Source organism: Cibotium barometz, chromosome 38, assembly GCF_041138505.1.
Source record: "Cibotium barometz isolate CiBa-2024 chromosome 38, ASM4113850v1, whole genome shotgun sequence".
Classification (NCBI taxonomy): Eukaryota; Viridiplantae; Streptophyta; class Polypodiopsida; order Cyatheales; family Cibotiaceae; genus Cibotium; species Cibotium barometz.
Window position 1 is genome coordinate 49,843,417 of NC_141083.1, and position 18,705 is coordinate 49,862,121.

Here is an 18,705-nt window from a genome sequence, read left to right on the forward strand (position 1 = left end):
AACTCTTATCTTCATGAAATATTAAAAAAACCATCACCTTGTCTTAAAATATTTTAAACCGTTTTTTTATCAGCACCTAACACAACAAAATAATGTTTTCCACATTCCTGTGTTAGACGTGGAGCACTAAATAATTCTATCTACCACCCCTAGAACTAATGATTTTGAATGCTTGGAATAGATAGATACCCAATCTCCTAGTTATTCCCTCAACTTGGTTCCACTTTTAAAACTCGAAACATCTTTGGCGCCCAAAAGGACACACCGTCCCTCATTTCTTCTTCCCTCCTTGATCCACAAAAGTGGTTAGCCCAGTCATCCACTTTCTGCTACTTCTTCTTTCTCATACGTCTGTTAATCTCTCATGGCAACCAAAAGTGGACTGAAACAAGCAAGGAGCAGTATCTCATCTGTTGTGTTGTATAACATAAAAGACGAGAACGAAGAATAGATTCCCCAAGTATACAGGAAGTACTCTTGGGTCACTATGCACCCAGGAAAACGTGGCCACTACCGAGTGAAGGGAAAGGCATCTAAAGACTTGGCCAAACATTGGAAAGGAAGGATCCTTGACTTCAAGATGGCACTAGGAGGGAAAACTGTCAAAGAAGTGTTGATCCAGCATGTATGCAAAAAGAGATCAACGTGGGACCATTGGAAGGACTTCCAAGACATAGACCACATTGTAAGTGCTTGTGTTTTGTATTCCAATGTTCCAAATAAGGTGATTGATATACATTTTTCTGCCTTGCACAGACTTGTACCCATCCAATCTCCAAGAGTGGGAGCCTACATAATGCTTGATGGGATTCTTGAATGTCGTACATGGTGAGGTGGGGGAACTTCAATATGAAGGTCGTGCACCAAGTGATCTCGCAAGAAGTAGAATATATTTCTATGACTCATTTTATACCTTGCCCACTCAATCGAGTCGACATGGAAAGTTGGAACGTATTCCTTTGCCTGCACTTGATAGTCCTATGAGTGGCCATTACTTGATACAGAAGTGATAGAGTCATACAAGACCAAAATGTTTAATGATATTAAATGTGCTATGAAGCCTAGCATTGGTGCAAGAAATGTCCGCTTAAGTTTGTTTGTTCCAATTGCATGCTTTGTTGATTTATTTTTTGATTGTAAATAATTGAGAAAAACTAGAACAACTTTTATGTGCAAAGATATAGATGAAGCCTGGCTTGATCATTTGTTTGACAAAGGTTGGAGAGTGAAATCATCAAAGGGAGATGATTTGATCAAATGTCGATTGAACACCTGCGACATTGCATTTCGCTGAGTGTTATAACATTCAAATGTCTTTTTGTGAAACAGTTATAAAGCTTATTTGATTATACTCGGGAAATTATCCTAATGATATTTTGGAATCAGATACTATAATGCCAGGCAACATCTGTGCATGTCATTTACTTATAGAAGGTGGCAATGGATCAACAACAACTGGGAAAGCATGGACCAAGATACGAGAGATGGCAGCCACTCTTGCTTGATAGATATAGTTATGAATTCGACAGGGTCACCCATCATTGACATTGGAAGTGGAAGAGAATTGGACTCTCGAATATGTTAGGAAGGAATTAGAAGTAGCTATTCAGAATCCTCCAGATCAATTTTACTTCAAGCTTGATGATCGGAAGGTAAGTAGAAGAAGAGAGCATCAGATCATTTGTAAAGATGTTGTAGCCCCACATGAATTGGAGGCACTAGAAGATATATGATGTGACCATGTATATGTATACGGTGACAATGTATTTTCCATATGCAATAAACTTATCTATTCAGAACATTGCTTTTGTAATACTTTATTGTTTAAAACAATGTATTGAAGGTAAAAATTCCCCAATTGAATTTTTATTGAAGGCAAAAATTTCCCAATTAAACATTGCTTTTGTAATGCTTTATTGAAGGCAAAAATTTCCCAATTGAATTTTTATGTACACAAGGCCTAAAGTAAGAAAACAAGAAGTGAAGGAACACAGTAGCAAATTTGATCCTTTGATTTTCAAATTAAAAGTGCATTTACAATTGATGTTCTCTCTCCAATAACACTAAATATGTGTAAAAAAACATAAATATACATGTGTAGTTGCATATTTACAAATAGCATGTTACAGAGTGGAGTACATTTGTTGGAAGAAGCAATCCAACAACACATCGATAAGGAAAAAACTATATATCACTGGAACCCATAGGCTTGGGCTTCAGGATGGAGCCATGGCTCTTCTCCCAAGTACGGAGCCCATCTAAGAGGCTCAGGGGGGCCTATCCCCTCGTGGATTGGGCAGGATGAAGTCCGTTGGGCCGTCTGGAGGCATTGCTTCTGCGACCTTGATCATTTTCGCAATCATTTCCTCCCTAAACATTTGGACGTCTAGGTCCACATAACGAGACATGGATGGAAACTGCCATCATAATTCATCAAGGCATAAGATCAACATGACAATATACAAGAAGATAAACAAGAGTACGCATGCGTATGGGAGCTGAAAAATGCTTACATCCTTTGAAGGGAGTTGCTCCGTAGGCAGCAACAATGCATTGAGAGCACCCTCCACCCACAGCTATAACCATCATCTTGTTTGGGCACACTAACCCTTTGAATGGTCGCTCGCTCTCTAGGGTGTCGGTGTCCATGCTCAAGCTCTCATAAGCGGTCATTAGTTTCCTGACACCACTACAAACAAAGACCAATCAATATCCTGATCAATCCGGACTTCTAACTTAAACAATAATATGTATTGTAATGATTTTAACTCATAGCAAAACATTGCCATGGACACCAGATGTCAAATTTGCAAGGTAAATAACATTGTCTTCTTGCACATCAACTAGAACAAGACTCCAATGGGCAATGCATCACATCCAAATAGATTTCTATTAGTTTCAAGCCAGATGAAAAACAAAATGCCTCCTCGCATTGTGGTGAATCGATTCACTGTGAAGCAAGAGCACGTGCCAAAGGAAGTACTATATAACTCGTGTATGGTGATTCGTATAAACATCATGCAAGAGAGATACAGAGACAAACTCACTTTTCATGATATGCCAAAAAAATCACTCAAGCATCGTCCAGCTGGACCTCCCGAAAAACCAGTTCAGCACATCGAGGTAGGGAACTGACTCTAGTAGCAAAAGTGTTGACACTAGCGAGTCAATCTGGAACACCCGATGCTGTACATCCTCGAGCAATTGCGAAATAACAAAACTTCACAAGAAAACATATCAAGAGTTAGGCATAAACTTTTAAAAGCCAAGAATGAAAATTTGTGGGAGGATAGAGAAAAGAGTATACCTTAAAACACATTTGAGCACTTTGTCATTGACTTCAGTTCTAGGATCAAACAAAATGTTTATCTCCTCAGCATGAATCGGGAAATAACATCTTTGCCCTCTAATATGATAGGATACATAGAACTCCGACAACAAAAATTGAAGCGCCTCCCGATTCATAGCGTGGAGTGCACGAACATTTTCTCTTTTTGTGATGACGGGCTGTGTGATAGCCATTCTAGAGACTGGCATAGTTATAGTGCCAGATCATTTAGTTGGGTTCACACTATAGAGAACCCTAGTATGTATTTGGTTGAGTACCATTTCATATGGTGTGTACTTATCTTTGTATATGGTGTGTTGAGTATTGTGTGAAGAAGAAGATTTTCAGCCTCTCACCTTGTGTGTTCTCTTTTAGGGTTTTGTGAGTGTGTGTGTGCTCATTTCATAAGCATTCCCATTCTCATCTAATCACATCTTTTTCTATCTCATCACTTATTTCCTCATCAGATCTCACCCACTTGCATCTACCCATATATCTCATCAGATCTCACTCACTTGCATCTACCCATATATCTCATCACTTCACATACATTAACATCTATCCAGTTTACATCGCATCTTATCACATTCATTTCACATCACTTCACATACATTAACATCTATCCAGTTTACATCGCATCTTATCACATTCATTAAATTCACATCACATCTCATTCATTCACATCCTGATTCACATGCTAACACATTCACTCATGTCCCTTATCGTTCATTCACATTCCGATTCACATCACATCACATCCATTCACATCCCTTATCATTCATTCACATCCTATATCATTCATTCACATCTTGATTTACATCACATCACATCCATTCACATCCCTTATCATTTATTCACATCCTATATCATTCATTCACATCCCGATTCATATGTTATCACATTCATTCACATCCTATATCATTCATTCACATCCCTTATCATTCATATCTATCCAATTTACTTCACATCTCATCGCTTCAATTCTAGTTTATATCCATCACATTTACATCCACATATACTCTCCCACATACATCCACATCCATACTTATCACATACACATCCACATCTAACCTTTCACATACATCCACATCCATATTTATCACATACACATCCACATCTATCCTTTCACATACACTCATCCACATCCATTCTTTAACATACATCCACTTCTATTCTTCACATACATCCACATCCATACTTATCACATACACATCCACATCTATCCTTTCACATACACTCATCCACATCCATTCTTTAACATACATCCACTTCTATTCTTCACATACATCCACATCCATACTTATCACATACACATCCACATCTATCCTTTCTCATACATCCACATCCATATTTATCACATACACATCCCCATCTATCCTTTCACATACACTCATCCACATCCATTCTTTAACATACATCCACTTCTATTCTTCACATACATCCACATCCATACTTATCACATACACATCCACATCTATCCTTTCACATACACTCATCCACATCCATTCTTTAACATACATCCACTTCTATTCTTCACATACATCCACACCCATACTTAATCACATACACATCCACATCTATCCTTTCTCATACATCCACATCCATATTTATCACATACACATCCACATCTATCCTTTCACATACACTCATCCACATCCATTCTTTAACATACATCCACTTCTATTCTTCACATACATCCACATCCATACTTATCACATACACATCCACATCTATCCTTTCACATGCATCCACATCCATACTTATCACATAAACATTCACATCTATCCTTTCACATACATCCACATCCATTATTTAACATACATCCATTTCTATTCTTCACATACATTAACATCCATACTTATCACATACACATCCACATCTATCCTTTCACATACACCCATCCACATCCATTCTTTAACATACATCCACTTCTATTCTTCACATACATCCACATCCATCCACCCATTCATTCCCATCTATCTGATTCGCATCTCATCTCATCACATCTATTTACCTCTCATTCTCATCACATCTATCCATCCACTCACTCTCATCTATTTGATTCATATCACATATCATCACATCTATCTAGCTCTCATTCTCATTACTTTGATTTTCATTACATCTATTCTCTATTCATTCTCATCTATCTGATTTAGGAGGGAAAACTATCAAAGAAGTGTTGATCCAGCATGTATTCATGCAAAAAGAGATCAACGTGGGACCATTGGAAGGACTTTCAAGACACAGACCACATTGTAAGTGCTTGTGTTTTGTATTCCAATGTTGCAAATAAGGTGATTGATATACATTTTTTTACCTTGCACAGATTTGTACCCATCCAATCTCCAGGAGTGGGAGCCTGCACAATGCTTGATAGGATTCTTGAATGTCGTACATGGTGAGGTGGGGGAACTTCAATATGAAGGTCATGCACCAAGTGATCTCGCAAGAAGTAGAACATATTTCTATGACTCATTTTATACCTTGCCCACTCAATCGAGTCGACATGGAAAGTTGGAACGTATTCCTTTGCCTGCACTTGATAGTCCTGAGTGGCCATTGCTTGATACAGAAGTGATAGAGTTATACAGGACCAAAATGTTTAATGATATTAAATGTGCTATGAAGCCTAGCATTGGTGCAAGAAATGTCCACTTAAGCTTGTTTGTTCCAATCGCATGCTTTGTTGATTTATTTTCTGATTGTAAATAATTGAGAAAAACTAAAACAACTTTTATGTGCAAAGATATAGATGAAGCCTGGCTTGATCATTTGTTTGACAAAGGTTGGAGAGTGAAATCATCAAAGGGAGATGATTTGATCGAATGTCGATTGAACACCTCCGACATTGCATTTTGGTGAGTGTTATAACATTCAAATGTCTTTTTGTGAAACAGTTACAAAGCTTATTTGATTATACTCGGGAAATTATCCTAATGATATTTTGGAATCAGATACTATATTGCCAGGCAACATCTATGCATGTCATTTACTTATAGAAGGTGGCGATGGATCAACAAAACAACTGGGAAAGCATGGACCAAGATACAAGAGATGGCAGCCACTCTTGCTTGATAGATATAGTTATGATTTGACAAGGTCACCCATCATTGACATTGGAAGTGGAAGAGAATTGGACTCTCGAATATGTTAGGAAGGAATTAGAAGTAGCTATTCAGAATCCTCCAGATCAATTTTGCTTCAAGCTCGATGGTCGGAAGGTAAGTAGAAGAAGAGAGCATCAGATCATTTGTAAAGATGTTGTAGTCCCACATGAATTGGAGGCACTAGAAGATATATGATGTGACCATGTATATGTATATGGTGACAATGTATTTTCCATATGCAATAAACTTATCTATTCAGAACATTGCTTTTGTAACGCTTTATTGTTTAAAATAATGTATTGAAGGTAAAAATTCCCCAATTGAATTTTTATGTACACAAAAAGACCTAAATCAATTTTCATTTTATGCATAAAGAAATTTATTTTTATTTCAAAAGAGTTATTTTGATCAATTTTCATTTTATGCATAGAAAGATGCATAAAGAAATTATTTTTATTTCAAAAGAGTTATTTTCATCAATTTTTATTTTATGCATAAAAAGGTGCATAAAGAAATTTATTTTTATTTCAAAAGAGTTATTCTCATCAATTTTGATTTTATGCACAGAAAGGTGCATAAAGAAATTATTTTTATTTCAAAAGAGTTATTTTCATCAATTTTCATTTTATGCATAGAAAAATGCATAAAGAAATTTATTTTTATTCCAAAAGAGTTATTCTTATCAATTTTGATTTTATGCATAGAAAGGTGCATAAAGAAATTTATTTTTATTTCAAAAGAGTTATTCTCATCAATTTTGATTTTATGCATAAATAGGTGCATAAAGAATTTATTTTATTTCAAAAGAGTTATTCTCATCAATTTTGATTTTATGCATAGAATGATGCATAAAGAAATTTATTTTTATTTCAAAAGAGTTATTCTCATCAATTTTGATTTTATGCATAGAAAGGTGCATAAAGAAATTATTTTTCTTTGAAAAGAGTTATTTTCATGAATTTTCATTTTATGCATAGAAAGATGCATAAAAAATTTTATTTTTATTTCAAAAGAGTTATTCATCAATTTTGATTTTATGCATAGAATGATGCATGAAGAAATTTATTTTTATTTCAAAAGAGTTATTCTCATTAAAATTGAAATTATGCATAGAAAGATGCATAAAAGATTTACTTTTATTTCAAAAGTGTTATTCTCCTTAAAATTAAAATTATGCATAAATAGATGTGTAAAGAATCTTTATATAAAAAAAATAAGGATTCTCTTGCATTCGAAGAATGGATGTGATGAGATGGGATGTGAATCAGATAGATGAGAATGAATAGAGAATAGATGTGATGACAATTGAAGTAATGACAATGAGAGGTAGATAGATGTGATGATATATGATATGAATCAAATAGATGAGAATGAGTGGATGGATAGATGTGATGAGAATGAGAGGTAAATAGATGTGATGAGATGGGATGCGAATCAGATAGATGGGAATGAATGGATGGATGGATGGATGTGGATGTATGTGATGAGATGGGATGCGAATCAGATAGATGGGAATGAATGTGATGAGATGGGATGCGAATCAGATAGATGGGAATGAATGGATGGATGGATGTGGATGTATGTGAAGAATAGAAGTGGATGTATGTTAAAGAATGGATGTGGATGGGTGTATGTGAAAGGATAGATGTGGATGTGTATGTGATAAGTATGGATGTTGATGTATGTGGAATAGAAATGGATGTATGTTAAAGAATGGATGTGGATGTATGTGAAAGGATAGATGTGAATGTTTATGTGATAAGTATGGATGTGGATGTATGTGAAAGGATAGATGTGGATGTGTATGTGATAAGTATGGATGTGGATGTATGTGAAGAATAGAAGTGGATGTATGTTAAAGAATGGATGTGGATGAGTGTATGTGAAAGGATAGATGTGGATGTGTATGTGATAAATATGGATGTGGATGTATGAGAAAGGACAGATGTGGATGTGTTTGTGATAAGTATGGATGTGGATGTATGTGAAGAATACAAGTGGATGTATGTTAAAGAATGGATGTGGATGAGTGTGAAGAATACAAGTGGATGTATGTTAAAGAATGGATGTGGATGAGTGTATGTGAAAGGATAGATGTGGATGTGTATGTGATAAGTATGGATGTGGATGTATGTGAAGAATAGAAGTGGATGTATGTTAAAGAATGGATGTGGATGAGTGTATGTGAAAGGATAGATGTGGATGTGTATATGATAAGTATGGATGTGGATGTATGAGAAAGGATAGATGTGTATGTGTATGTGATAAGTATGGATGTGGATGTATGTGAAGAATGGAAGTGGATGTATGTGAAGAATAGAAGTGGATGTATGTTAAAGAATGGATGTGGATGAGTGTATGTGAAAGGATAGATGTGGATGTGTATGTGATAAGTATGGATGTGGATGTATGTGAAGAATAGAAGTGGATGTATGTTAAAGAATGGATGTGGATGAGTGTATGTGAAAGGATAGATGTGGATGTGTATGTGATAAATATGGATGTGATAAATATGGATGTGGATGTATGTGAAAGGTTAGATGTGGATGTGTATGTGATAAGTATGGACGTGGATGTATGTGGGAGAATATATGTGGATGTAAATGTGATGGATATGAACGAGAATTGAAGCGATGAGATGTGAAGTAAATTGGACAGATATGAATGATAAGGGATAGAAATGAATGATATAGGATGTGAATGAATGTGATAGCATATGAATCGGGATGTGAATGAATGATATAGGATGTGCATGAATGATAAGGGATGTGAATGGATGTGATGTGATGTGAATCAGGATGTGAATGGATGATAAGGGATGTGAATGGATGTGATGTGATGTGAATCAGGATGTGAATGAATGATAAGGGATGTGAATGGATGTGATGTGATGTGAATCAGAATGTGAATGAACGATAAGGGACATGAATGAATGTGTTAGCATGTGAATCAGGATGTGAATGAATGAGATGTGATGTGAAATGAATGTGATAAGATGCGATGTAAATTGGATAGATGTTAATGTATGTGAAGTGGTGAGATATATGGGTAGATGCAAGTGGTTGATCTGATGAGGAAAAATGAGAAAATAAGTGATGAGATAGAAAAAGATGTGATTAGATGAGAATGGGAATGCTTATGAAATGAGGTGGATTGATGTGTATGGATGTTTGAATGATGTGGATTGACGTGTGGATTGATGTGGATGGATGTATGGAAGATATGGATGGATGTGTGGATAATGTGGATTGATGTGGATGATGTGGATTGGTGTGTGCATGATGAGTGAATGATGTGGATGATGTGGATGGATGTATAGATGAGATGGATTGATGTGTGGATAATGTGGATTGATGTGCATGGATGTTTGAATGATGTGGATTGATGGGGATGGATGTATGGATGATGTGGATTGATGTGTGGATGATGCGATTGGATGTGATTCGATGTAGGAATGATGTGTGGATGATGCGATTGGATGTGATTCGATGTAGGAATGATGTGATGTGATAGGGATCTATGATGAAAATAAAATTGTGGTAAGATGAAAAAAAGATGGGGTCTAATGTGAAAGGATGCGGAGTAATGAGAAAAGATAGAAATATTATTGGAACTGTATTTGTTTGTGAAATCTATTTTTAAATGACTGTTTTATGTCAAGAATGCTGGGGAAGCATTTTTGACCGTCTTGTGAATGAGGTCGTGGGTGGAGACCTATCTATTAAAGTTGCAACTGCTGACGGAGAGTCATCGGAGGACGTCTCGCGTAGCAAGGTCGACCGAGCTCTTGACCAGAGCTCTTGACCAGTCTCGGTTTGATTAAATGGTGAGCTTCTGGTACAGCGGATGAGGGACCAAGGAAGCGGCCTATGAGTGAAGCGCTAGGTGAGGATCCTAGAGGGTGCTGACCATACGGTGCTCGGGCTCTAGGTCGTCGAAGATATCCACGAGTACGTCGGGGAAGATACTGGAACAAGGAATAAGAGTTGTTTTCTGAATTCGGGCATGGATCTGGTTGATTGACCTTGCTGGTCCTCAATGGATGAGTCCATGGCTCTTTTATATGGATCTGTTGGTTGATCTTGCTGATCTTCAACGGAGATTCCATCTGGATATTTTTATGTGATTATATTCTCGGGTACTATAAGCTAGGAACTATTGAAACAGCCCCTGAGTGAGCAGGTGGTGAGCGTTCTGGTTGCCAATGATGCCATAGGTACACCGATGAAGGAAGGAATTGGAAATTAGGATTCAACTGGATAATTAGAGAATTATGATCAGTAACACTATGATTTCATTAAATGATTGTTTTAAAGATTGTTGAATGTGTGAAAAAGGCAAGTTCATATTGGGTGTGTAAGTGGTGTGACTAGTTTTATGTTTGCATGAATATCCAGCTCGGGAGCCTGGGAACTCTTTTCCCTGGTACCCGGGACAAAACCTAACCAAATTCCTAATTGGATCCCATCACTATAGTGGTTGGTGGGTGGTTGGCTAACCCATGGGACTGGATGGGGTTAGGCTGGACTAATGGATATGTAAATCGAGACTCAATTTCTATATAGTACGATAGATGAGGTAAACCTGGATAAAAATTGTTCTATGGAAAAGAATCAACAGACAGCTGTGCCTCTCAATGAGGAAAAAAGCGTTGGTCTCTATGATCCAAGTACAATCTTTTCCCTGATCTGATTATGGGACTTACGAGTTCGGTCAGATCAGTTCAGTTAGTTCAGGCTTTTGACTACATTAGAGAAAAGTTATCTTGGAGAAATCGCCCGTGCTTTCCGGGCAAGGGAAGTTTTTCCGAGTTCGGTTTTGGAAGAACTGATGGATTAGTCTCTTGTCTAGATATCCATGGGTGAGGCCCCGAGTGTGGGACCCTGCCCCATGCAAGAAGTGCTACTTCCGCTGCTAGCACCCCCAAATTCGTTGCGCAGTGGGATCAGGGATTTTACAGCTGGTATCAGAGCAAATTTGGCTAATGAGGATCAACTAAGAAGCCAAAAATGTCAAAAATTTATGAAAAAGCACTAAAGGTTGTAATTGTGTGATAAAACAATGCCTCTTAAGTATAGTTTTTTATTCCCACTATGGTGCCTTATTTTATTGAAAAAAGTCACCACTCTCTTTCTTCATTACACTTTTGAATGGAACCAAGCCAACTTTGCTTACCAAACTTGAACCAAACTTTGTCCCTGCAACCCATCATCTTGATTTGTCTCCCTCATTGTCTTCCCGACTCCACAACCACAACCACAACCACTCCAAATCCGAATTATTTTGAGCGGGAAGTTTTTTATTTTCTCTTCTTCTCATTCACATCCAAGTTTGTGGCACATTCAATGGAACATTGATTCATCATACATCAAGGTTTGAAGAGAGACTAAGGCGGCAAGTTTTGAAAAAGGATGAAAAAGAATTTGTTCTTCATGTGCCATACCTGCTTGTGCATGAATAACAATCCCATTTCTTACCTTTTTCAAGTGAGGGTTGTGCTTACAAGTATTGTGTACATTTTGGTGCATCCAAGATACCAAGTTTGTTTGATGGACAAGGAGGTATTATTTAATGATGTTGTCTTTTGGTTTTAATGAAGCAATCTTCTTCACGGAAGGTAAGTGTAATATCTTTGGTTTCTTTTGGTTAAAGTGTGAGTTCATGATGCTTTTTGGTATTGTTAAAGCACAGAACAATGCAATGGAACCTATGAAACAAAAGAAGAAAAAGGTGGACATCCACTTCCAAGTAGAAGCCGATTATGCTCCCTGCTGTAAGAGAAATTGGTCTAGGCTAGCATGCAAAGGCCACATTATTGAGCTTCGAAACGAAGGAAAGAAAAATATGGACCTATGGTTGGATGGTAGTATTTACCCACTAGATCCAACCTCCTCTCAATCTCCATCATTCTTTGGGTTGACAAGTTTTTCAAGTTTTTGTGTGAGGGTGAAAATGGATTGCTTGGATATTGCAAAAGATTGTTTGGCCAATGTCAAAGTATCATTCAATGTAACTTTGAAAGACATTTGAGTGATAGAGATGCCAGAATAAAAATGCTTGAAGGTGCGAATTTTTACTTGCCATCGATCACAACAGCTTTGCAAGCTTCATATGAGGACAAAGCAAAAGTTTGTTCTAGGTTACAAAAAGAGATTGATCATTTGCAGCAGACTATTCGTAAGATGCAGGCCACTATTAAAGAGAATGAAATTTTGGCAGTTCGAGAAATCAATAATTTCACTTTGGAGAGTGAGAATGCACACCTTAGAAAACAACTTGAAAAGTTCAACAAAAAATTACAATATTTGAAAGACACGCCATTGAGTGCTCGATTACGCAAGAGACAATTCAAACCATTACTCAATGTTGGAGGTGGCCAATGGAAGCGTTGTGTTAAAGCTTGCAGGTATTATGGGATCTATAATTTCTTTGAACACTCACTTTTCATTTTCATCTTTAGTTCCTTTTTTGGAGATGGGGGATTGGGTGTGGGGGTGGTATAGTTAGATGAATGATGGACTGAAATAGCTATCGTTGTTGCTTCAGGATGGTCACAGATGTTGTGGGTCCAAAAGAGTAAGGTTCTTATATATTTGGCAAAGTTCTGACAAAAGACATCGTGGAGTCAGCAATACATCATCCTAAGTTTGCAAGACTTTGATCAGACATAGCAAAGCAATCCTTGCAGAAGGTGAGTGAAGCATTCACTCCTACGGGGATGCACAAGGTATATGTGACATGGCTGGCATAAGCACAAAGTCTTACAGGATGTTGTTTAATAAAGTTAAAGAAGGTTTCAATTCTAAGCTTGGAAAAAAAATAGTAATTTCCATTCCAAAACCATTTCACGTGAACAAAGCTCGAAATATTCTCAACTTGGGAATGGTCGAACTTGTTGGAGAGCCTTGTCATGTGTCTAGTACATTGACAGTGGACTAAAAAATGCAGGGAACAAAAAATCATAGAGCTTACAGAGTTCAACAATTTCATTATGGATGTTTGAAAATTACAAATGGCTATAGTGAAACTGTATGACATCAGTGTTCATGAGTGCAATGGAAGGCTGAAATTTGTTTTAAAACTTGATGAGAGTGAGGTGATCAAAGGATAGAAGCCGGAAAGGGTTAGCTTGACTTTAATGAATAGAGCTTTGGATGCAAGTATCAGTAATGCTGATGAGAGGCACTTTACTGTACAAACCGAAAATGAGATTTGGTGGCTGGCTGCATTTAAGGTGAGGTGCTATCCATTTTTAAAAAAAGTATATTATGTTGCTATCCATTACATGTTGTAGATAATTTAACTGGCCTCTTGTTAACAGGTTCCAACAGAGACCCATGAAATTCTAAGTGGTACTTTAACCAGACTGAGCTTCCTTCCACTATCCAGCAGCAATCGAATGGCGAAAAGCTTTATGTAGAAGGATATGGTGAATATGAGGTTGAATGGCACCTGGCTGCAGATCTTAAAACCTTGAAATGCATGTTTGGTATTTCCCAAGGAGCAATGGCCAAGTATCCTTGCCTGTATTGCATGGCCGAATGAGGTGTCTCCAAAGGAGGAAAAGAGAGAGAATGGAAATGCCTAAATGCAAACAGTAATAGGCGTCAAGCCCCAAATCATGATGCTCTAGGAGTGGATCCTAATTGGGATCCAATTCTTGCTATCCCTTTGATCAGAGTTCATATTTGTGTTTTGCATGCGCTAGTTAGAATAATTGAGAAACTAGTCTACATGTACATCGAATTTGCATGGATTATGAAACCAACATTAGAGAGTGACAGAACTATTAAAAAAATAGAGCAAGTGCTTTCAGATGTAGGTTTACATTGTGGTCAAGTGAAGATTGAGAAGGACTTGAAAAGATTAGGGTAGACAGGAAATGTTCCTAGCAAACCATGTCTTATCTAATCATACCCAGAGAGGTCACCTGGGTACAGATTTTGAGGTGTGGAGAAAGCTTCATGCAACTGTACCTGATCGAGGCTCTTCAGGACAAGCAAGAGTGGCAAAGGCCAAAGTGTGGTTGGCACTTGATGTTGAGAGATGTAATCGCGGTGTTGTGTGTATGTGGGAAAGCACCCTAGAGGTGCAAGATATTGTGGTGAGATAGGAATGCCACATGTAATATTGCATGGTGTGTGAGAGTTGACCAAAAGAAGTGGAAAAGGAGTTGCCACATGGATGATGATGTGTAAAGTGGGATAAGGCTAGAGAGCCTATATCATTGTATGGTTCATTGTGATATGCAATACAAGGGGAATAGTGTTGAGTGTGCAATCTCTCTCTCTCTCTCTCATGGAGTTTTTAGTGTGGTTTAATCCACCTTAATTATCTTATGCTTAATCTATGTTTATCACTCGTTTATCACCATGATCAATCCCATTTCTAGGATTGTTAACATGGTATCAGAGCCAAATGGGCTCTTGGTCATGGGTGATTATTATGTATATTAGCTTGTTTGTGTGTTTGTTTGATTAAGAATTATTTTCAGCTTATGAAAAAAAATTATGCACACTCATATTATCATTTGGATTTGCATTTGTGAGGATTTAATAGAGATTTGGAGCTACCATTCTCGAATTTGAGAGGAGATTTGCAACAAGGAGGTTGCATCGAAGCTGCCCAAGAGAGTTGCAAATGGAGTTTTGCAACATGGAGAGCTTGCTCATCATCAAGGAAGCTAAAAATGGAGATTTCAGCATTATGAAGGCTATGGAGTCTTCATCATCGTCAAGGAAAAGCTGCCAAGAGAAGATATGCTATTGATTATGCCTCAAGAAGGTTGGTTTTGTGAAATTTTGTCTCAAAGTTTTGGTTTTGAGCATGGAAAAATGCTCAATGTTGAAGGGTTGCTGGTTGTTGGGATATGTGCATCCCATGGCTCTTGCATTTGGGCAAAGAGCATGTTTTAAGGTGCATGTTTTGCTTGGCTGAAGAAAGCAAGGTTTGAGACTCAAGATGGAGTCCATGTATGTGCATCAAGAGAAGGATGTACATGTGTTCGCTCATAGAAAATGAGTGAGTGGTGGAAGTAGTGGAAACTTTCACATGTGAATGCACCTATGGTTTCTCATAGGGAGAAACTTAGCGAAAGCACCCTTGAAGATGATATGTGACAAGGAGATGTCACAGCTTGGAGCTTCAATAATGGAAGCTCGTGTGAGCCCACATGGAAGGCTCAAAAGTATTTCCACAAAGGACATTGAAGGAGACAAAGGACATTGAAGGAGACAAAGGAGTTGCAGCAAAAGGAGCTGCACATGGACCTCAAGTGGGAGATCAACACCCACTGCTGAGAGATTGAGAGGTGGATCTCAATGAGCCAAGCAAAGAGCTCATATCAGGCAGTTTGCAGGAGGCAGTTGTTGCGCACACAATGTTAAGCAGCTTGGTTACAGAGAAGGGCAACACAACAACTAAGCGAGCAAGACAATAGCATGAAGAGACTCGTGGTGGTGTAGACAAAGATACAACCAAGACTATAGAGGGCAGCACACACTAGCCGGAACAGCGTATGGAGCAGAGAGCTGAGCCGAGGTAGCGAGGAGAGAAGCATTCGAGAGGAAGGAGAAACGAAGTACTCAGAGTACAACTTTGAAGAGCTGTAATCAGCAGCGCAGATAACTTCCATAAAGAGAACAAGCTAGGAGATGATTGCAGAGATAGTATAGATGAGCTGTAGAGAAAGCGAGCAACGAACAGCAACATTTGCTCACAGAAATCGTGAGAAATGGAAACATGTGAAGAGATTAGAGGAGGCGCATCAGCAACACTTGCAGCAAGTAATAATAGGAAAGGCGATAGAGCACGCAGTCGCCAGACAACAAGGCCATCAACGTAGGCATGGAAGCCACATGAATTGAGTTGAGGCAGAAGCCATCAACGTAGACGGCCATTTGTAGCTGCTGGGGAATGATAGCTGCAATTACAGCAGGAACAAGTCGCCATAGCTTGGCAAGGAAAAGTCGGAAAAAGCCTGTGGAGGAGAAGACCACAGTGGGTCCAAAGTTGCAAGTGGCGCAAAGGTTGATAGCTCTGCAGGATGTCGCGTGGGTGGATGAGACAGAAATCTAGCACACACGTGAGACAGAAATCTAGCACACACGCCTATCATTTTTTTATTCATAGCATAAATGCCATAAATCGAGTGGATGATTTTTTAAAAAAAAAACCATTAATGGAGCTAAGGTCACAATTGCACATAAAGATGGATTCACACACACCAAAAAATTGTGAAGTTTGAAGCCTTGTTAGTATGATATTTCTTTTTGAGATGTAGCTGGTGCCCTGCCCGGCTTTGGCCAAAAAGGCTTTGTAATTTTTTATTTGTTTCACCCAAAAATGATGATGAACAAACGTCCATGAGCATGCGTGCTCAAAACAACAAATTTTTTGTAATCATCCATGGTATGAGGGTAACCATGCCCGAGCTCACCTAGAAGCTCGAAATGGTTGTTGTGTGATGGGTGCAAGAGCGGGCTTTGATTAGTCTTTATAGCGTGTACGTGTGTTAGGGCTGCCACGTGGCATTCATGGAATGGCGGGTGAAAATCGATAAGAGGATGAAAAGGTGGCATGATTAATGGCTTTGATTAGTCTTTATAGCATGTACACGTGTTAGGTACATGGCGGGCTGCCATGTGGCATTCATAGAATGGCGGGTGAAAAGGCGGCGCTGACGTGTCGCATAGCATTAAAAATGGTTTTTAATTGCCTCTCTTGGATACCCATCCGGTCGTATTCTCATTTATCTCCCCACCAACGACCTTCATCTCCATCAACGACTAGCTCCTCCAACCTCCTTCATCAATCATCCTCCTTCATCGTCCTGTATCAAACGACAAAGACAAACCTCCAACCTCCTTCATCTCCATCAAAGATAACGACAAACTCCTTCATCTCGATCTCCTGCGACCAACGTTGATTCGTTTTCCTGGTATTTTTATCTCTTTTGTGCTTCCTTCTCCTTTTGTTATTTCGTTCTCTTGGTTTCATTCTTGCAAAACTCCTTGCTTTGTTTTTTCATGATAGAAACCTTATGGTGAATTGAAAACCTATGACTCCTCACATTATGGTGAATTGACTCACCACAATGCAAGGAAGACTATTTTAATTCGTTTGGCACCTCCTCTCTCAGTATGGGTACATGAGAAGTATCTTTATTTGTAATTCACCATAACGTGAGAGGAGGCGGCGCCAAAGGATGCAAAAGTCCTCATGTAGCGGTGAATCGATTCACCATAACGGGGGGGAATTCCCATAGGAAGCACAATATGCCTCCTCGCATTATGGTGATCGATTCACCATAACGCGAGAAGAGGTCCTTGACGAAGCTGCAATTTTATTTGCATCAGGGAAAATAGATTCACTACAACGCGACGAGGAATACCTGGCTTCCTCTGGCATCTCCTCTCACGTTATGTTGAATCCATTCACCACACAGAGATTTGGTGTTTAAGACCAACTGTCTATTGATTCATTGCTTGAACTAATAATTTCCATGTCTTATCTACACCCTTGAATTTAGCCATGGCGCAAGTTCAAGTCGAGTTTGATGTAGATAAAAAGATTAAAGAAACACCTGCAACTCTGTTGTATGACTTCCTCTACAAATGTGGACGTCATGATTTGCACCCTTCGATTTCGTTGATGTTTAATTGCGATTTTTCTCTGGAGGATACACTTTCTAGCCATCCCGAATACTTTGAAGAGGCAAAGCAAGAGTTTGATGAGCTCACAAATAAGGATATAATGATGATTGATGGGAAAAACTGTATTCATTTTAATCTCAAGGTGTCACTGGAGAAGAAGCAGAGGTTAAACAGGGATTGGCACAAGGTACCATGTGATAAGAAGAGAGCTTTGCCATGCCGTTTTCACAAAAGAAAATGCCGCTTGATGGAATACTCTTATGCCTTCTTATGCTTCTTGCACATGAACGTGCAATTAACAGATGAAGAATGTACAGAGCCGCATGCGACAAATGAAAGTGAAGACATGGTTTCTCGTCAGGCTAGTCCCACCGTTGAGGATGTTGCTGAAGAGGAGGACACTCCTCATGTGATTGAGAAGTTCAATGTTGCTGAAGAGGAGGACACTCCTCATGTGATTGAGAAGTTCAATGTTGAAGGAGAGGAAGCTCAGTGCGGCAATTGATATTGACACACTGAGAGAACAAAACACTGACGTAGGCCATCCTGTGATTGAATCAGATGAGTTCTCCCCCATTCCAATGCCATTGCTCCCCTCCTACCAAGTAGGATA